General features: G+C 33.0%; 2 long non-coding RNA genes across 3 annotated transcripts; both read left to right on the top strand.

Moving 5' to 3' along the window:
* Nucleotides 1-1,218: 1,218 nt before the first annotated feature.
* Nucleotides 1,219-3,118, top strand: LOC133821803 (uncharacterized). The gene is made up of 3 exons (XR_009887757.1): nucleotides 1,219-1,311; nucleotides 1,452-1,507; nucleotides 2,702-3,118. It is a non-coding gene; the product is annotated as an uncharacterized LOC133821803 (long non-coding RNA).
* A 13,840-nt stretch (nucleotides 3,119-16,958) lies between these two features.
* Nucleotides 16,959-19,222, top strand: LOC133821802 (uncharacterized). Of its 2 annotated transcripts, XR_009887754.1 has the most exons (3): nucleotides 16,959-17,055; nucleotides 17,196-17,251; nucleotides 18,806-19,222. It is a non-coding gene; the product is annotated as an uncharacterized LOC133821802 (long non-coding RNA). The 2 variants fall into 2 exon arrangements; XR_009887756.1 differs by lacking the exon at nucleotides 16,959-17,055 and having other exon boundaries at nucleotides 17,114-17,251.
* Nucleotides 19,223-22,768: the final 3,546 nt, after the last annotated feature.

The raw sequence follows: 22,768 nt of genomic DNA, 5'->3' as shown, positions 1-22,768 counted from the left end.
TTAGTATGCATTTTTTGTTCTGATTAAACAGACTCAATTAACTCCAATGAAATAAGGTGGTGTTTGGTTCACAGTAATAATATGAAAATAGAATTGACATTCCTAAATTAAGTCCATTCAATTGTTTGGTTTCATTTTGATTTTTTAAAACTCATTCCTTAGTAATTGTCATTCATGTATATAATTGACTCACTTTTCTTAAACTAAACCATAGGAAAAGCTATTCATTTCCATACTTTCCAATTTTTTTTTTTAAATTATGCCTTATTTACCATTTTTTTCAAACATTTCAGCACACACAAAATTTAAAATTTCATAATAATCAACACTTTTTATATAGCAAACAAAATGATCAAAGAAATAAATAATAACTACATGATCCAAAATTATAAAACCAACTTATATATATGTATACATTAGTTAATTGTTAATGTTAATATAGAATCATATATTTTTCTTAAAAACATATACACACTAATAATCTAAAAAATCATGATAGTAATAATAAGATGGCATTTTATGTTTTATAAAAAAATTGCATATAATTTAGTACATTTTTATAAGTATTAATGTATCTTATTATATATTTATGTACAAAGTATTAATATGTAATATATTAATTAGTTATATATATAATAATATAATGTTAATTTGATTTTAGAAAAAATATATATAACTCATAATATAAAAAAAAGTTAATACAGAAGGATAATGATAATTTAATTTATAAAAATATATAATTTTGTATATAAAAAAGTTAATATACAAGAATAATTATAATTTAATTTAAAAAAAATAAACATTTTATGAAAGCAAAGGCAATTAGGTCAAAATAATATTAATTACATTCAATTCTATAATATACTAAATACAATAATCCTCTTTCATTCATTAATTTCAAAATATTTACCAAACAAAGTAATGAAAATCTTATTCCATTCCATTCCTACTCTTATTCTATTCCTATTACAATTATTACTAAGATTTCACTTAATGAATCTTACATATTCAAGATTAAATCTTGTGCTATATTTATATATTTAATTTTAAAATAAAATTATATATTATTTATTATTTTTAAAGTTGAATAAAATTATTTATATTTTAATAGTAATTTCAAGAAAATTAATATTAAAATTCAAATTTTATTGAAAAAAATAATATATCAGGTATATTATGTAATTAAAATACAGATATTTTTAGTAATATTAAAAGTAAAGTAATTTGATTTATATGTTAGGTATGTTTTTTGATCTCTGGTGAGCTTCGTGGGAGTAATTGATAGTTGAAGCATCAGACTACTCCGATTGGGTATGAAATGGAACTCATTTCTTCATTCTTTTACGAATTCAAGATTTAGTTTTTCTTTTTGGGTCTGATGATCTAATCTTTCATCGGATAAATCTAATATCTTTCTGAATCTTCGCTTACCCTTACGATTTCTTGCGTAGGTGATTTTTGGGAATGGAAAATTGCTTGACTTGATAGAAAGAAAGAACGAAAGATGGTAGGTTCTTCCAACACAGTCTGATAATGGTATAAATCACTTATATGTAACTCTTAATCACTGCTTCAGCTCCATTTTTTGAAAGTTCTTTACAGTTATTGATTTTAGTAATTAGTTCCTACCTTAGTTGATTTCTTTTTAAGTGTTAGTTGGGATAAGCTCTGTGATATATGCTCGACATGTCCTTAGTTTCTTCTGGGTTTGGCCACTAATGTTGATTTGAAACTTGCTTTGTGTATAGAAATGTGGGCAGACAAGGTTAGTCTCTACATTTTGTTGTTGTTTTTACTGAAAATGAGTTTGCCAAAACCTTAAATTTCTATCATTGACTTTGTCTGTGCAACTTGACAACGATAAGAGGTAGAAGTAGTCATTTTCGAATGTTTTCTATAACTGTAAGGAATTGAATTTTCATGTTTTTGAAGAGAATAGGATTTTTTGTTTGTTTGTTTGCCCACCAACAGTTTGGTATGCAGTTTCGGTTCTGATTAAACACACTCAATTTACTCCAATGCAATAAGATTCACTGTGAATATTATCAACTAAGATAGTTGACTTAAATGTCTTCCCTTGAACAATTGAAATCAACAAAATAACCTTTTCTCAATGTAAAATATGGTTGCTTATATTGAAGTTATGTTTACAAAGCACTCTTCCTGGTACGTGGAAAATTTTCTGTCCTTGCCATTATGTTAACTAAGCTTAGTGTGTATGTGAACACTTTGCCTCTTTTAAAACTCTTTGTTTATGAAGAAAATTGCATATAGTATAGTATCTTTCGTTATAAGAAGGATTATTTTGATGCCATCATTAAGAACAACTTGGGTTTACAAGACTAAAGGAAAGATCTTAGCAGAGATTGGGGAAGCTTTGGTTTATTTTTGGATCTATTCTGATGTATTGTCTCTGTTGTGTGTTTGCTGTTGTATTTTGTGTTAGTGTTTTTGGTTTTGTACTATTATTTTGCCCTTTTATGCTGATACCTGTAACCACGGTTTTCCTCGGTCACAAGTGAGGACTCTCGATAAACTTGGTGGTTGGTCACTAGTGGACATGTGACCTTCGTCTCTTTTTCAAAAAAAAAAGATCAACTTTGTGATTATCTTCTTGTATAGGGAAGAAAATTTATCTATAGACTCAAATCGTTGTGGTTTACAGCAGCCATCTAAGTAGGTACAGTGTCATTTTTACCAGGTTGAATCAGATCTTCCTCTTGCCATGAACTTGGTCTACCTTACTATCTTATTGGCTTGTTCTTGTGTTGTTGTAAGCAAGTTCATAGCTTCCAAGTTTCCAGGATCAGCCCATGTGCTTGAAAGAACTGGTTCCTTCTTTGCTCTAACAAGTTTCTTCATGGCCATTACAATTCCTTTTAATTTTCCCCTCAAATTACTTTCTTGGATGCTCTATGTTATTTGCTTACTTGTCATTGTACGTTTCAGTTGATTCTGTAATTATGGGATATTGTAATTTTTCTTTTGTGCTCGTTAATGTTACTCTAGTTTTGGAGTTGTATCAGAACAAGTGTTGTAAATTTGATTAGATGATATGTGCATACTTGTAAATTTAGTATTTGAATTGATATATGCAATTATAAGTTTGGTCATATAAGTATGATTTTGGTATATAAATTTAGGGTCCCTCGGCAAATTTACCTATTTTTTGAAGTCATTTTTTACTCTGACCTAATTTTGATAATTTTTTGTAAAATGACTTCCGACACTCCTGACAACTAGTATTTTTTAGACTGGACGAAATTTTAGACTGATCATTTTACAAAAAATTATCAAAACTGAGCAAAAGTGCAAAATAACTTTAAAAAAAATACAATTTTCACCAATGACTCGTAAATTTGTTTTTGTATAAGTGAATAAAGGCCACTTTAGTGGTTAGTCGATGCACATTCTCTAGGTCCCGTTCGTTTTCGGCACCAAGACGGGATTGGCCAGCCACACGGGGTACACAGCCTCGCGTATGAAGTTGATGGAAGATAGCTTCTCAACCTCCAGTTTAAGGGCCTCAGCCCTCTCTGTCCCCAAGGGCCTGCGTTTCTGGCGGACCGGGGTTGCGTTTGGGTCAATACTTAACGCGTGGCAAATGATATTGCGGTCGACCCCGGTCATGTCGGAGTGGGACCAGGCCAGAAAGTCCTGGTTTCCCTTGACTTGGGCGATGATGGCGGCCCGAATGTCTGCCGGCAGGCTTTTTCCAACTTGGATGATCCGGGTCGGATCGGTTTCGCTGATGCACACCTCTTCTATCTCGTCCATTGGTTCCAGGACGCGGTCGTCCCCTATCCGCGGGTCCAGGTCGTTCTCTTCCCGGACCGCCCTCTCCGCAGGCGGGAGGGGAACTGGTTCGACGGGCTCTTCCAGGATCATGTCTATAGGTCGGGCTGACAAATGGTAGCATTTCCGGGCGCTCTTTTGGTCTCCCCGGACGGTCCCTACCCCTCCGTTGTCGCATGGGAACTTCATGCAAAGATGGCAGATGGAGGTGATGGCCCCGAACTCGACCAGTGCGGGCTGACCAAAGATGATGTTGTAAGCGGTGGGGCAATCCACCACTACAAAGGTGCAGAAGTTGAACGAGTGCTGCAATTCACTCCCCAGCGTAACCGGCAGCTGGACCTTTCCCATGGGGAGAAGTGTATCTCCGTTGAAGCCGTAAATTTGGGTCGGGCATGATGCCTGATCTGCTTCCGTCAAGCCAATGGCAGCGAAGGCGGGCTTGAACAACAGGTTGACGGAAGTTCCGTCATCCACCAACACGCGTGACACCAACTTGTTGGCGATTTGAGCATCTATGACCAACGGGTCATGGTGCGGAAAGTGGACGTTGCGGGCGTCGTCCTCCGTGAAGGTGATGGGGAGGTTTATCAACTTAGGGCGCTGAGCCGGAGCCTGGACTAGGGCACAAACTTCCTGGTCGTGGTCCAACTCGCTTAGGTAGCGCTTTTGGTCATTTCTTGATGGCCCTCCCAGGTGAGGTCCGCCCGAGATGGTTGCCACGTGTCCGTCAACTCGAGGGGGTGCCCCCCATAACCCGGGAACGACTGGGGGACGGGCTGCGGGGCTGGAGGCCCTCCCAGTTGATGAATCCTTGGGCCCTCCTGATGAACTCTTCCAGGGTGGCCGCCTTGCTACGCTGCATGTCATCCCAAAGGGGGAACCTGGCCCGGATTCCGGACTGCAGAGCCACCAGGCGCTGTCCGTCGTCTACTTTCGTCTTGGAGGCTTCTTCAGTAAAGCGCTGGATGTAGGCCCTTAGTGTCTCCGTGGGGAGTTGCTTAATATTTGCGAGGGCGCTGATTTGCATATCCATCCTCATGGCGGCCACGAACTACTTTCGAAACGCTGACTGCAGCCCGGACTAGGATTGGATGGACCCCGGCTTAAGTCTCTTCCACCACTCCTCGGCGGGGCCGCCCAAAGTGATCGAGAAGCAGAGGCACTTGCCGTCGTCGCTGACATGGGCCACTATCATGAGTCGATTGTATCGGGACAGATGGTCCCTGGGGTCGGTGTTTCCAGTATAGGCAGTGAGGCTTGGCATCTTGAACCCCTTGGGGAGTACGACGTTTAGAATGTGCCTTGCGCAGGGCTTTTTATCCTATTCGTCGGAGTCAGTGTCCGCGCCTTCTTGCTTGCGGACCAGGCGGTCCGTGACCTTTTTCAATGCAGCCATCTGCTCCATGAACTGCCTGGCCGTGCCATCCTCCAGGGGGATTCTCTCGTTCCTCCTGTCGTTGATGTTGTTCCTGAAGTCACCATCTCGGGGGAGGATCTTTTCCTTGCGGGCCCACTCCTTCCGAGCGTTCAGTCCACGTAAGTCTATCCGGGGAGTGCTGTCCCCTGAACTGAGGTCATGACGTTCCTCGCGGCAAGGCCGTTCCCGACGGTTCTTGTTAACCGAGGCACTTGGGTGCAAAGATCTTTCCCGCCCGTCTCGCCTTGGGGCGTGCCGGGGCTGTGCATTCCGCTGCCGCGTCCCCTGCGGATCGATCGGGTGGCCTCGTCCTGGGACGGGGCGCACCTTCTCTTTCCTAGGGAGCGGCCGGGAATGGGTCTCAGCTTTTGCAACGGGGTTGGTCTTTTCTCGGGTCTTTCCACCGGCGTTCTCTCTCTCCCTGCCCGGGTTTCCTGGAGTTGGCTCAGGAAAAGGCTCCGGGGGAGGGGCCGGGCCGGCTCCTTCGGGGACCCCGACTCGCTCTTGCGGAGCAGGCTGCTGCGCTTCTGGAAGTGGGCCAGCTGCGGAATTGGTTGCTGGACCCCGCGCGGCTATGAGTGCCTGCAGGGCTTGGAGAAACTCTTGCATCTGTCGATGCCCCTCCGCTTGCTCAGCGATCCTGGCTTCCTGATCCAGGACTTGCTGCCTTAGTCTGGTTACCTCCAAGTCTTGCTGGTTGAGTCCTCTGTCGGGGGTCTCGGGATCTACTGCTTCGTCGTGGTACTCCCCCTCATTGTCCTCTTCATAATATTCCTCCCCGTTCTCCTCTTCGTAATTTGTCCCACCCTCGTAATCCTGTGACTCACCGTGGTGAGATGTTTGAGGAGGCGCATTCTCGAGTAGATCCCAAGGGATATGCTGTGAAGGCAGCGGGTCTCTGTTGCCCTGCTCTGGATTTCTAGGGTCGAAGGTGGTGTGTCGTGTGTTCACCATTGTAGTAAAGGCCTGACGTTAGCACTAGCTTCCTTCAGCTCTCAATGAAAGCACCAAACTGTTAACCGAGATTTTCGGTAACTATATTAATAAATATTATCTAATGATAATTGTAATGAAAGCTGGAGAGTAACACGGGATTTTTACGTGGTTGGGGCGTTAACTAGCCTTAGTCCACGAGTCTGTAGTATTAGAGCTTGAAAGACCTTTTACAATGGAGTTTCTCTCTGTATTTTGACAGGGTTACTGTATCTTAGTTGAAGATCCATCCCTTTTTACAGTGTTCGGTAGTTTATATTTATAGGCTTATGGGAACACTGGGTCTGGGTCGGGTAGGACCCGGGCCCATCGGAGATATGGATATTCTTGGCCTTTTTGGTGGAAGCCCAATACAAAAGATACAAAATACACGAATTCCAGACCAGCTAAGTCCCAATAAGTTGACTCAAGAGCTATATCTCGCCCGACAAAACGGTGCTTTTGGTCTGGCCACTTCGAGTTACGAGGCAGATTCAGGAGACAAGACCAGTCAGAGTACTTGACAGCGCAGACCTAAAACAACGGCGTGCAATCCCGTGGTGGCCTTTTCTGCAGGTGAAAAGTGGGGACAACGCCCACGCGGAGTGGGGTGGCTTCAGGGTCCTGGACGCTTGACCCCTCCAACCGGGGGTGAGGTGCTCCGGGTCCGTTTACCCTTGTCGCTCTTCATTTACCACGAGCCCGGACCGTACCAGGGTCCGGGACCATGACGCGTAGGTCGTGGGGGATCCGAATGGTCTGTACATCACTCGGACGATTGTCCCGGAGGACGGGACCCGGAGGGTCATGCCGGACCCCTCAAATGTGCCCAAATGCACCCCCGGTCCATACCCCTTTCGGACATTTCCGCACCAAGAGGCCTTGGGCCGGGCCCGCATGCTTACGTGGCCCCTGACAATGGGACTGGAAGAAGGCCCCGAGCCCATGCAGGAAATGGGGATAACAGTAACCTTTGCCGGCACGTTTATGACTTTTGTCGGCGCATTTGAATGACTTTTGCCAGCGCAATTGCGTAATCCGCCGGTAAAAGTATCACCGTCAAAAATCAATTCAGGGAAAAACCACTTTTACCGGCGGAATTACACATAACACATCGGCCAAAATTCTACCGTCAAAAGTCCACAACTTTTCCCAGCTCATGTCGTAATTGCGCCGACAAAAGTTTCCATTGTCGGCGCGTTACTTAATTGCGCTAGCAAAAAGCACCTGCGCCAACAGAAATTTACGCCGGTGAAAATGGTGCCTTTTGTCGATGACTTTCGTCAAACGCACCGGAAAAATCCCATTTTCTTGTAGTGTATACGACGAATAGCATAATAAGGAAAGAATTGGAAAAAAAATTCTAAAAAAAGAAGTAAGAAATATAGATAAGAAAGAAAAAAAAAAAACTATTTAGTTTAAAAAATTTCAATGCGTTATTTACTTATTGTGAATAGTAATGCGACTATTTATTATAATTTCTTGTTTGTAAGGACTAAGTCCATGTCGACTATGAATAGAGTTCAATGTCACTCTTCAAAGATAGAAGAAAATTCTTATACGGCTAACATGTCTATTTATATATCTTGTGATTGCCTGAATTTTAATTTGTCTACCATATTCATATATGGTAGAAACTTGAAAATACAGGCCATAAATTGAATGACATATATCTCCATTTATTTTGCCTTAGGTTTCTAAGGGTCTCACCAGAGGTCTCAAATTTATATAAATATATTGTAAGACTACTAATAGAAATATAGAATTGAAAAATAAACTAAATTTAATTTTACTATTTTACTTTGCATTTGGATTTTAAAATAAAAATAAAATGACTTAATTTAATTTGTTGATTATGTTTACTCAACACTTTTAGCTTAGAGAAAGTTGTAATTATGGACAACATTCCTTCATATATATTATAAAATGCAGAATATATTTTCCTCTTATCCTACAATTAATTAATATATCTTTATGATTTCTTTCTTGGCAGCTTCACATATTTCAATTTCGTGGAGATAACAAATATGGAGATAATAGTATTTAATTATCATTTGTAAACATAAATCATTGCTGACTTCTGTTAAATTTAATTTTCAGCTTATGTAGTTTCTATTTCTGCTTGGCACGCAACCATCACAGCCACCACAAACTAATACAAATGGAGAAAATGAGAAAATAAAAACAAATTAATGGTATTAATCTATATCTACACGTCGGATATCATTAACACATGATAGTAGCACAAACCAATTAATAATGTTCTTTTGTCTTGGCTAAATTACACAATCACAATTATTAAAATTTACAAGTATAAAAATACAAACAAAACCTCCTCGTATATTTAAGCTTGTAACAGTAAAATTCAATACAAATTTTAAATGAGGATTTTTGTTAATTTGTGAATCTATTTATTATTACTTATTTATCAAAAAATTATATAACATGTTTGTTATACTTAAAGTTTAAAAAGAGTACTTTAGTCTTTTACTATTTTACATGTAGTGTGAAGTTATTTGTAAATTGAAAAGTTGAAGGGAGAATATTATAATTTTAGGGGATTTTATGGTACGAGTGCTACTTGTGCGGAAATTCTTTATTTTTAGCACGTAGATAAATTATAACGTAATTTAAAAAAAAATATATTGTAGTAATAGCAAGCATTTTTTAAAATTTTTGAATAATTTATAGTGCTGAAAATAATTTTAAAATAATCAATTGTATGCGTATAAAAAAATATGTGCGAGTGTAGGTGACCTTTTGAACTCTATTTTTTATACTATAAATTATTCAGAATTTTCCTAAATTTGGTAGGATATCTGCTAAAAATATAATGTACACCATCATATAAAAACAATTAAATTATAATTTTTTCACGTACATGTCAAATAATAAAGACGCTTCTACCAGTAGAGACAAAAATGGCACTCTTATTATAAAATTTTACTTTAATTAAAAAAAATTATAGTGAATTTTTTAAATAGCTAAAATATAGGAAAAAATTTGTTAATTTTTTTGAAGGTTTTGTTATCATCATTTTATTTATTATTTTTGTCGTTGTTGTTTCCTACTATATTAAATATATTAATAGATATTTTTGTTAAATAAAATATTTTAATATATATGAGTAAAATTAAAGAAACTTCGAAAATAAAAATGGCCAAACTAATTGGTCAAGTCATAGATTACCTTTTTTCATAGAATAGTCAATCAATTGTCTAAAAACATAATCCAACGACATTCTTTTCTGTTCTTTCAGGATTTAGGGTTTTTTTTCCGGCTATGAAACATAATTGATTTAGAGTACAAAAGTCAATTATGCTTATTGATATCGGGGCGGGGCTTTGACAAGCCTAAATGGGAAAAGGAGAAAAATAAGTGAGTTAATTAATTCCTCAGAACAAAAGTCAATTATGCTAATATATATACTATTATCATTGATAAAGGAAAAGAAACTTATATGAATAATAGAGGATGAAAAGAATCCCCCCTTCCAAGTTTAGAAGTTTCGCACTAAATAAGTTGGATATATATATTTTTAAAATACATATATATATATATATATATTAGGTAAAAGCAATGTATGTTTGCGTAGTTTTAAAATTATAAATATTGTATATAATTTTAATAAAAACGGGTTGATTATCTTTTTATAAATATATATTTATAATCGAATAAATTATAGTTCTATATTATATATATATATTTATATTAATAATCTTTACATATATGATTACATGACATATATATAAAATAGAATAATATTTAAAAAGAAATTGATAATAGAAATAAAATAAAAATAGAAAAAATCATAGTGCAGACAATAGTAGTATATATGCATCACTTGATAAAAAAAGCTACAATCACTTGATAAAAACAAACTATCACACAAATTTATAAGATAAAAAAATAATATGCATGTCTTTATTATTTTTAAATAAATATAATTTAATTATTTAAATTATCATAAAATATTGTAAAAATATCTTATTTTAATTAATTAAGTTATTTATTTTTGTTTAAGTTTGTGTTTGTTCTAGTTTTTGAATTTGGCAGTGACAACAAATGATTATATATTATATGTTTAATATAATATTAAGTTTGATTAAATTTTATTTAACTTATAAAATATATGATTTTATTATTTTTAAATAATTATCATTGTAAAATATCTCAAAAATATCTTATTTTAATTTATTTAATTATTTAAGTTTAAGTCATGTTTACAATCTACTGTTAAATATAAGAATATTCTGTTAAATATAAGAATATTCCGTTAAAGTTAACTGAAAAAAATTAAAAAACTGTTAAAACCAAGAATTTCCATTGTCTACATACTTTTTATATAAAATAGATATAGATATATAGATTTATATATAGATATAGATATAAATATTTTGTAAAACTATTCACTTTTGGAATAAAAAAACATAATTATAATATAATAAGAAAATAAATATATAGATAATCGAAAATTATTACGTAATTTTTAATTAATTTTTTTTAGTATTTTTCAATAAATAAGTAGTTAAGATATATATATTGATATTTTCAATTGTTAAGATATTTTAGAAAATAGAAAATGAATAAAAAATTAGATTAAATGAGAAAATAGAAAGAGTGATTTGAAGAGATTTTAGAATGCCACATAATCTCCTTGAAGCTCTCGTTTATATATATACTAGAAAATATAACCGCGCTTCGCGCAGTCTTTTAATTATAATAATTAAAAAATAATTTTTTTTTGAAATTGTATAGTTGATATTTTTTTTTATCTTACTCATACAATACGTTTCTTACATTGACATGTAATGATATCTTTACCATAGTTTTTTAATGATGATATTTATTGTATAGCAAATGTTCATTGTAGATTTTCAAAAAATTATGAATAATAAAGGTTATTTTGGCCGATTACCTATTTTGATCATTTATATTTAAAAATTTACTTTTAGACCTCGTATTTTGTCAAAATGTTAAAAATAAGAATATAAAGATCGATTATTTGAACACTATATATTGGCCGATTACATATTTTGACAAAATACTTAACTATTATTTTGCGGAATTTGTTTGATTTATTGAATAAGTAAAATACATAAAGAAAATATATTAATATATCCATCTTCATTAGAAATATCTTATTTAGATTTAAATCAGTATTATGTAGAATTAAAAAATGGGAAAAAAGGAGAAAATAGCTTAAATATCTAAGTATAATTAGAAAATTAGTCATTAGAAATATCTTATTTAAATTTAAATTAATATTATGTAGATTAAAAAAATGGAAAAAAAAGAGAAAATAGTTTAAATCAATATTATGTAGAATAAAAAAATGTGAAAAAAGATAAAGTGATTTGGTGAGATTTTAGAGTGCCACATCATCTCTTTGTCTCTCATTTATATAAATTTAAATTAATATTATGTAGAATAAAAAATTGAAAAAAAAAGGAGAAAATAGGTTAAATCAATATTATGTAGAATAAAAAAATATGAAAATAAATGATAAAATAGATAGAGTGATTTTGTGAAATTCTAGAGTCCACACAATCTCATTGAAGCTATATATATATATATATATATCATTCTAGAGTCCAAGTCATCTCATTGAAGCTATATATATATATATCTCATTCTAGAGTCCACGTCATCTCATTGAAGCTATACTGAAGCTATATATATCTCATTCTAGAGTCCACGTCATCTCATTAAAGCTATACATATATATATATATACCTCATTCTAGAGTCCACGTCTCATTGAAGCTATAAATATATATATATATGATTCTAGAGTCCACGTCTCATTTATATATATAGAGATTAGCAGACGACTTGACTTGTGTTAATTTTTACTATAAATATATATATATTATTATATGTTTATGCCCACGAAAAAATAAAGAGAAATAATGAATAGTAGTATAGTATCAGCATTTGCTGCTAAGCTTAGGCTTCTCCTTTCGAATGAAGCCGAAGAAGCACGCGCAGTAGAAGCTGATCAAGCGGGGCGAGTTGTTAACGTTCACTGGGCGTGGCCGGAGATTATCATGGGCTTCTGCTTTGCGTCGGCATTACAGACAGCAACGCTGTGGTGTCAGATTCAGCTCAAGTTGCCGCCAATCATGAATGCAGTCTCGGTAGCTATCTCACTCTCCTTTGCTTCGATCTTTGTTGCCAAGTACATTGCCTCAAAGTTCCCCCATGAAGCTCTGGTGCTTGAACAAGCCGGAGTCTTGTTTACTGTCACAGCTTTCTTCGCAGCCATTACTGTTTCTCTTCCAAAGCTTCTGGTCATATTCGCTTGGTTTATCTATGCTCTTTCCTTCGTTACCATCATTGTTTGCCATTGCTTCTTCTAGCTTTATATCTTCTCTTCTCTTCTCTTCTCTTCTCTTCTCATCTCACTTTGTACTCTGTTTTTTGTTTTACGGTATAAAATAAATTGCTGATGCAAATATAGAAAGATATATATCTGTATTTTTTGTTAATTAGTTTAGCAGAAGAAGAGAATGGAATTTGATAAACCCAATGATCAAACTGAGTTTTTCTGATTAGTTATGCTTAATTATTATTGGATTAGTCATAATATATTCCCGTCCCTTTTTGATACCTACCTGTGTCGGAACTTTCTTTTGTGAATTGTTAAAAATTCAAAAAATATAGTTGTCTGTGATACGGGAAAAGTCCCACACATGGAATTGAAACACTCTTCAAGGAGAGTGTATATAAGTTGCAAATTCTATGTCTTGGGTGTGCCCCAAGAGGTACCCAGTTTTGTGCGCATGGGTGATGACTCACACACTTGACCACCACATGCGCCGCGGCTGTTCGACCGAACCGAGCTGGCGGGTGGGTGGTGGGACGTCATGGTTGATAGACTGCCGTGCACACTTAGGGCAGAGCCGCAAAACGTCTTAAAGAGAGTGATCTTGTCCGCGACTCAGTCGGTAATTTCGTTCAAATTTTATTTTCTATTGAGGAATATCCTATGCTAATTTCCATCCAAATGGCTCAGGATGTAAATTTCGGTATATTCTTCTTTCTCATATAAATTTGGGTTTATAACTTTTTGGACCCTGTGTTTTTTCCCATTACCTGTTTAGACCCTGTGTTTTGACAAATTACTTTTTTGACCCTATGTTTTGTAAAATGGTTAAAATAGAACCCTAAATCTGATTTTGGTCAATATTTTCTCAACTAAAATCACAAATAATTTACCAAACTAACAATTCAGAACAAAAATAAAATCATTATACTTAAAAACTGTGTTGTTATATTCAATTTTTTCTTCATCAAAATTGAGTTTAGGGTTCTATTTTAACTATTTTACAAAACATAGGGTCCAAAAAGTAATTTATCAAAACACACAGTCCAAACAAGTAATGAAAAAAAACACAGGGTCCAAAAAATTATAAACCCTATAAATTAATATGTTTTTTTTTTTGGATGATACATAATTATAGGAATGAGATCCTCTGCCTCACTTATATATATGTTTTCTACCTATCAAAATCAAAATGTTTTAGTAAAAAAAAGGAAGTTTTTATTTTTATTTTATAAAATTTAAAATTATAATGAAACTTAAAAGAGAGATGAGAAGTATAGGGTAGTCTGATGATATGGTATTCTAAGAATTTGGGTGAATACATTGAGGAAATTGGTCGGAGAAATTGTTGTTAATGAAACTGGAGCATATTTTGTGACTTAATTTAGGAATGAAGAACATATTTTGTGTCTCTTTCTATTTTTATTTTTTTAATGAAGAAAATGGGAGGTGGCTACCAGCATGGTAACCTAAAAAATGTTCAACAAAGACCATATAGCATGGAATTAAGTCATGGATCTCAAGGTAAAAAGTGTTGTTATTGGGCACCTTAACGCACTTAACACCACATGAGATGACACCCTAAGTATGTTTAGCGATCTCATATAATACTTACTAAATTCAAATGTATTGTACCCAACATTAGATTATACCAATAACGATATGCCACTTTCTTATAGTGTTGGATACCAGTGATGTCCCTTAGCAATTCTTTAAGGTAAAGGTCTGAGACCTCCAACACTCACGATAAAGAGATTTGATAAGGGATACTAAGGAAGTGACATACTATTATTGGTGTAATGCAATATTAAGTCTCACATATTTAACTTTAATAATTAATATTAAATATAATTAATCAATTATAAAATGTCAACTTATTATTGTTGGATGCCTTAAAATGCTAAATAACAACATACTTAAGTATCTTAACCGACGAATATGTGGCTATATATTATTTGTGGGCGAGAGGAAACGAGACATAAATGAGATTGATCGATCGATGATCTCATTCCATAATTATAAGGAGGACCATAGTCCATAATCGAAACCATACTACTAAATACAAAATTAATGTCTATCTTTCAATTTAGTGTGATTATCTTAACCTTCAAACTAACTAAGAGCACTCACAATAATAATTAATATAAAATAGAAATGCCTTCAATGTTTAGACAAAAATGCACTCCTTTAAAATGCTCCAAACTCCCCACCTTATTGGACACCTATCACTTTCTCATATTTTCTTTTGATTATAGAAAGGGTAGGTAACCATTTGATACCCTGTGTTTTTGCAAAGTATCATTTTGGTACCTCTGTTTTCAATAATGCTCATATGGTACCTTGTATTTTAAAATCGTACATATTTGGTACCATAAACTCAAATTTAATTAATAAAATTTTACCAATTTAATCAAACTGCTCTCAATTATGTAAGTTCCAAATTTAATTTGAATTACTTAATTACATATAATGATGACAGTTTGATCATATTAACAAAATTTTATCTATCAAATCTGAGTCTAGGGTATCAAATATGTATAATTTTAAAATACAGGGTACCATATGACCATTATTGAAAACAGAAAATACTAAAATGATACTTTGCAAAAACATAGGATACCAAATAAGTAAATTCCCTTATAGAAAAGATTTTGGAACTGAAGCAAACAAGAAAGAAAAGAAAACATAGATACAGATTAAAGAAAAGTCATAGAAAATTTTGTAAGAATTTAATGTGTACAGATCCCAACCTCCAAAACCTCCAACAAAGTAAAGCTTGATGATGACAAATAGTCAAAGCTCTTGATCAATTCAAAGCTGTGATAGATAATAACTAGGATATATGTTATTGAAAAAATCATTATTCCTATAGGCATACAATACAAGTAATTAAAAAAAATAAAAAATGTCCCATAATAATAATAATAATAATGCTTATCATGTCCTTCATTGTTAATTTATAGAATAAATAGCATTTTTGACATCCGAACTATGACCACTATATGATTGTGCCCCGAATGATTCGCGATATTAAAAATTATATTCGAACTATGCACGTTAATGAAGTATGAGACTTCTGTTAGATTTCGTCATAGGTGGCTAACAGATTGATGATGTAGCATTTTATTTATTGATGTGACACTGCCATGTGTAGAATAATTAACAATTTTTCCCCTCGAACTTTGACCGCTACCAAATAATACTACTTTTATTAAAAAAAATTAATTTTTTTTCTAAAAATAATTAATTAATAAATAATACTTTTTAGTTTTTCTTTTTCTTTTCGTTTACAATATAAAATAAATATATCTTGGAATGAAAATTTAAAATAAATATTAAAACAAAGAAAAAATATTTAATTAAAGAGGAGGACGAATAATAAAGGACTTAAAAAAAAATTTAAGAGGAGGAGGACTAAGGAGAACAAACTTTATTTTAGAATTTAGTTTTAATTTTTATTTTAAGATATATTTATTTTATATTGAAAAAGAAAAGAAAAGGTAAAAAAAAAGTTATTTGTTATTAATTAGAATTTTAATTTTTTAGTATTTAAAAATTTATTTAATTAATTCGAAACTTTTACTATTGTTTATTTTCTTAATTTTTTAAAATGATTTTTTTATTTTTTAAGGATATAATTATTATTTTTAAGAAAAAAATAGGTTTTCTTAAAAAAAATTAAATTAGTTTTAATAAAAATACCACAATTTGTTAGTGGTCAAAGTTTGGGGAGTAAAATTGCTAATTATTCTATACATGTTAGTGCCACATCATTAATCTATTAGTCACTTAAGACAAAATCTAACAGAAATCTCATATTTCAGTAACGTGCAAAGTTCAGGAAATTTTTTAATATCACAAGTTATTCATGGGCAGAATCATTTAGAGGTTATAATTCGGTAGCATAGTTATAGTTCGGGGGGAATATACTCATTTGGTACCCTGTGTTTTTGCAAAGTGTCATTTTGGTACCCTTTGTTTTTAATAATGTCATATGGTACCATGTATTTTAAAATCGTACATATTTGGTACCCTAAACTCAGATTTGATAGATAAAATTTTGTCAATATGATCAAACTGTCATCAGTTATATGTAATTATGTAATTAAATTTAAATTTGTAACTTACATAATTGACAGCAGTTTGATTAAATTGACAAAAATTTATCTATCAAATCTGAGTTTAGGGTACCAAATATGTACGATTTTAAAATACAGGGTACCATATGAGCATTATTGAAAACAGAGGGTACCAAAATGATATTTTGTAAAAATATAAGGTACCAAATAAGTATATTCCCTACTTCGGGAGTAGAAATACTATTAAGTGAGAATTGGCTTAAAAAGAATTAGAAACAGATGGATTTATGTTGCACTTAAGCTTAAAACAAAAATTATATGTATTAACTAATACTATTAAACATAAAAAATTATAGGATAATTATAGAGTAGGGGTATATTCTATTAGTAATAATGTTAAAAGTAAAGTAATTTGATTTATATGTTAGGTATGTTTTTTTATCTCTGGTGAGCTTCGATTGGGTATGAAATGGAACTCATTTCTTCGTTCTTTTACGAATTCAAGATTTAGTTTTTCTTTTTGGGTCTGATGATCTAATCTTCTTTCGGATAAATCTCATCTCCTTCTGAATCCTCGCTTACCCTTACGATTTCTTGTGTAGGTGATTTTTGGGAATGGAAAATTGCTTGACTTGATAGAAAGAAAGAACGAAAGATGGTAGGTTCTTCTAACACAGTCTGATAATGGTATAAACCACTTATATGTAACTCTTAATCACTGCTTCAGCTCCATTTTTGAAAGTTCTTTACAGTTATTGATTTTAGTAATTAGTTCCTACCTTAGTTGATTTCTTTTTAAGTGTTAGTTGGGATAAGCTCTGTGATATATGCTCGATATGTCCTTAGTTTCTTCTGGGTTTGGCTACAAATATTGATTTGAAACTTGCTTTGTGTATAGAAATGTGGGCAGACAAGGTTAGTCTCTACATTTTGTTGTTGTTTTTACTGAAAATGAGTTTGCCAAAACCTTAAATTTCTATCATTGACTTTGTCTGTGCAACTTGACAACGATAAGAGGTAGAAGTAGTAATTTTCCAATGTTTTCTGTAACTATTTTCAATTTTTTTTAAGAGAATACGATTTTTTGTTTGTTTGTTTGCCCACCAACTGTTTGGTATGCAGTTTCGGTTCTGATTAAACAGACTCAATTTACTCCAATGCAATAAGATTTCATTGTGAATATTATCAACTAAGATAGTTGACTTAAATGTCTTCCCTTGAACAATTGAAATCAACAAAATAACCTTTTCTCAATGTAAAATATGGTTGCTTATATTAAAATTATGTTTACAAAGCACTCTTCCTGGTAGGTGGAAAATTTTCTGTCCTTGCCATTATGTTAACTAAGCTTAGTGTGTATGTGAACACTTTGCCTCTTTTGAAACTCTTTGTTTCTGTTTTTTGTTTTTTGAAAAAAAGAGACAGAGGTCAAAAGAGACCTCCTCTCAATAATATTGAGAACCATCTCTTATGGTGGAGGAATACTGTGGTAACAAAAATGAAGAAAGATACATAGCCTGGCAAAAATCCTGACCTTGAAAAATTACGACCACAAATACACCCACTCCCTACACAGGTCCAAAAACAAAACTCCCTCAAAACCTTTCGATTCTATACACCCATGTAGCAACCTAGAACCTAATTTTATCCCAAAGAGAATCCACAGAACAAGAAGACTCTTCAAAGATACTACTATTTCTGTCCAACCAAATACCCAAAAAGTGGCCAACACGGTACTCTACCATAAACGAGCTATAGAAAATTGCATATGGTATAATATCTTTCATTATAAGAAGGATTATTTTGATGCCATCATTAAGAGCAACTTGGGTTTACAAGACTAAAGGAAAGATCTTAGCAGAGATTGGGGAAGCTTTATGCAATAAGATTTTCTTTCTTTGGTTTATTTTTGGATCAATTCTGATGTATTGTCTCTGTTGTATTTTGTGTTAGTGTTTTTGGTTTTGTACTGTTATTTTGCCCTCTTATGCTGATACCTGTAACCACGGTTTTCCTCGGCCACAAGTGACGACTCTCGATAAACTTGGGAGTTGGTCACTAGTCGACATGTGAACTTTGTCTCTTTTTCAAAAAAAAAAAAAAGATCAACTGTGTGATTATCTTCTTGTATAGGGAAGAAAATTTATCTATAGACTCAAATCGTTGTGGTTTACAGCAGCCATCTAAGTAGGTACAGTGTCATTTTTACCAGGTTGAATCAGATCTTCCTCTTGCCATGAACTTGGTCTACCTTACTATCTTATTGGCTTGTTCTTGTGTTGTTGTGAGCAAGTTCATAGCTTCCAAGTTTCCAGGATCAGCCCATGTGCTTGAAAGAACTGGTTCCTTCTTTGCTCTAACAAGTTTCTTCATGGCCATAACAATTCCTTTTAGTTTTCCCCTCAAATTATTTTCTTGGATGCTCTATGTTGTTTGCTTACTTGTCATTGTACGTTTCAGTTGATTCTGTAACTATGGGATATTGTAATTTTTCTTTTGTGCTCGTTAATGTTATTCTAGTTTTGGAGTTGTATCAGAAGAAGTGTTGTAAATTTGATTAGATGATATGTGCATACATGTAAATTTAGTATTTGATTTGATATATGCAATTATAAGTTTGGTCATATAAGTATATATATTATATATTTATAACAACGTGATTAAGCATGTTAAATATAGAGATGCAAATTTTCTAAATGGGGATGAACCCTAATGGGGCGGAAATTCCCTACCTGACGGGTAATGGGGTTGGGATGTGAGCTATTTTCTATCGGGTTTATACATTTTTAGACTTTTTGTTTTACATCATTACCTGTTTGGGCCCTATGTTTTGATAAATTATTTTTTGGACCCTGTATTTTGTTAAATTGTTCAAACATGTCTTTAAATCTGATTTTGATGAACAAAAATTGAATATAACAATACAATTCTTGGGCAGAATGACTATTTTTGTTCTGATTTGTTAGTTTGATAAATTATTTGTGATTTTAGTTTAATTTTTTTTTTATCAAAATCGAATTTAGGGGTCTATCTGAATTATTTTAGAAAACACAGAGTCCAAAAAGTAATTTGTCAAAACATATGATCCAAACAGGTAATAAGACAAAACATATGGTCTAAAAAAGTATAAATCTTTTTCTATCCCCGAATATTAAATGGGACAGGGATGGGGATAGCCCTGCCCGCTCCAACGAGGTTCGTTTAATTTTTTTATTTATTTTACCTGTTTTTTTTATGTGATTTTCTAACATATTAGTAATTTAAAAAATATATATTTTTTACTTTAGATAATATTTAATACTTTGAGTAATTAATAATATAGTGTAATGTATATTAATAAATAGATCCTCATGGAGAGATTCCCGCTTTGGCCCCAACGAGAAATATGCGAAGATGGGGGAAGGGGACGGTGTCAGGGATTAAAATTATTAACGGGGATGGGGCGGGGGAGCACCCCGCCAATTACCACCCCATTTCCATCCTTATTAGTTAAATATATGAATTGGCAAGAGAGAGAGGGTAACCCTTGAACATGCATCATTTCCCGAATTTCTTGTTAACAATAATTTAATTAAATAAATACTCGACATTAATTAGTGTACATGACCTTTCAAAAAATAAAAACATCACGAAGAAATTAAAAGAACAATAATTAAGGGGATTTTTAAAAAATGTGGCTTTTTAGCCATCAATATGCAAAAATATGGGAGTTAAACTTTTTTTAATTTGTATGGGAAAAATTAATTAAGAAAAACTTAGTTTGTGGGAAAACTAATCCCATATTGGAAATCAAAATTAATCAAAACAAATGAGCAAAAGGAGGGGTATTATGGTAATTAACATAGCCAAAACTCCTTAAGCCAAGTCTATCTTCTCTTTCATTTTGCCCTAGCCGCCTCACCATCTCCACCATAGCCAAAACTCCTCCACTCGGCTGCCTCACCATCTCCACCATCATCTCCGGCCACCCACCCTCACTACCTACCAAGAACACCCCAGTCGCACCTCCGTGAAACCCAGGCACTCTCCACTCGGCTGCCTCACCATCTCCACCATCATCTCCGACCACCCCCTTACCACCTGCCAAGAACACCCCAGCCACACCTCCGTGAAACCCAGCCACCTTCACCACCTTAGGCGCACACCTCCATGAAACTCAGCCAAGAACACCCCAGCCGCACCATCGACAAACACAAACTCAATCCCCGCATCTTTGCGCGATTCCATTCGCGAGCCCCCAAATCCAAAACGACGGAGATAGGCTGAGGTGAGGGATGTTCTAGTGGTGGTCGGAGGCGAGGAAGAAGGGTGGCACTTGGGCTGTGTGCGATTTGTGGTGCTCGGAGCTGTGCAAAACAACGGGGATGGCTAGGTTTGCGACGGGGTTTTGCGCGTAGGGGATGGGGATTTCTGGTGGTGGTCGGAGGCGAGGGAGGAGGTTGGTTCGTGGTCAGATCTGGTTTTTTTTTCTGTCTTGAGATCTGTGGTAACTGGTTACCTTCACGTTGTTTGTTTGTATATTTTAGAAGGTAACTGGTTACCTTCACATTCTGATGTATGTATATATTTCTGGATTCTATATGGTAACTGGTTACCTAGGTTACTAAATGATACTTACTCTTCTTCGTTTTTTCCTTCAAATGTGATGTTTTTTTTTTCATTTCTAATATAAGTGACTCGTCAATCTCTTATGATAACTGGTTACTCCTCTTATAGCAGTAAGTTACTAATCGCATTGTAACTGGTTACCCCTCCTGATACATTTTATTTAACTTCTAAGATTATTTTTTTACATAAATGTGAAAAAACACAAACAAGTAACTGGTTACCCCTCTAGATAAATGTTATTTAAGCTAGCTGTAGGATTTTTTTTACATAACTTTGAAAAATTAATTAAGTAACCGGTTACTTTACCCAGGTTTTAAAAAAAAAACGTACTACCTAAAAAAAAGGAAAACAATGTTTACAATAAATAAAAAATAATAATAAACACATATTACAAAAAAAAAATTGCAAAACAACCATGGAAAAATTTAATATAAAAATAGTTATATAAAATTAATACAAAAATAATAATCAAATAAGCTAAAAAAAATAATCAAATTACAAACATATCCTTCCAAATTCATAAAACTTGATTAAAAGTGAAAATATGGCATAAACAAACTTTTATACAAAAATATGGGAAACTAAACCCATAAAAGTGAAATTAAAACAAAAAAAGCCATAGATTAAGTTTTCTTTAAAAGAAGTCATATTTTTGCACAATCTATTAAAATTCTCATATAATATGTAATTTTCACAATAATTAATAGTTACAAAACATACATGCATTTAAGCCGACGTATATGTAAGTATATTTTTATATACTAGATAGAAGTAACGTGCACATTTGTTTAGTTTTAAAGTTGTAGACATATTTATTCAAATATGTGTTTATTTTTATTATATTTTTTTAATCATTATATAAATTTTAAATAAATAAACAATATCATCAAAATAAATAAATGATGTTTAATATAATGTATGCCATAAACGTATTAAAAAAATTATAGCAAAATATTGTCTATAATTTTAATAAAATTTGGTTCACTTTTTAAATATATATTTATATAAGAGAGTGAATTATAGCTCTGTAGTATATATAAATATTTATATCAATAATTTCTACATATAATAAATCTAAACACAATATTGACATAGATATATATATATATATTTACATAGCTACATGATATATATATAAATTACAATAATATTTAAAAAGAAATTAATAATATAAATAAAATAAGAATAGAAAAGGTTGTAGTGTAGAGTAGTATGCATAAACTATTTTTAATTTCAAATGTATCTCGCAATATTCTTTGGTGAATTGATGAAGAAAAATAACTTCAATCACTTGATAAAAAAACAAACTATCACACAAATTTATAAGATTAAAAAAATGAAGTTTAAGTTTAAGTTTAATTTATAAATTTTATTTAAGTTATAAAACTTAAGATTGTATTATTTTTAAATAATTATCATTATAAAATATCTCAAAAATATCATATTTTAATTTATTTATTTAATTAATTTTATTTAAGATTAAATCATGTTTACACTCTACCATTAAAGTAAACCAAAAAATATAAAAAAATATTTCAAACCAATAATATTCGTTATTTACACATTT

The sequence above is a fragment of the Humulus lupulus genome, chromosome 3 (genome assembly GCF_963169125.1).
Source record: "Humulus lupulus chromosome 3, drHumLupu1.1, whole genome shotgun sequence".
Classification (NCBI taxonomy): Eukaryota; Viridiplantae; Streptophyta; class Magnoliopsida; order Rosales; family Cannabaceae; genus Humulus; species Humulus lupulus.
This window is presented reverse-complemented; position numbering and strand designations above follow the sequence as displayed.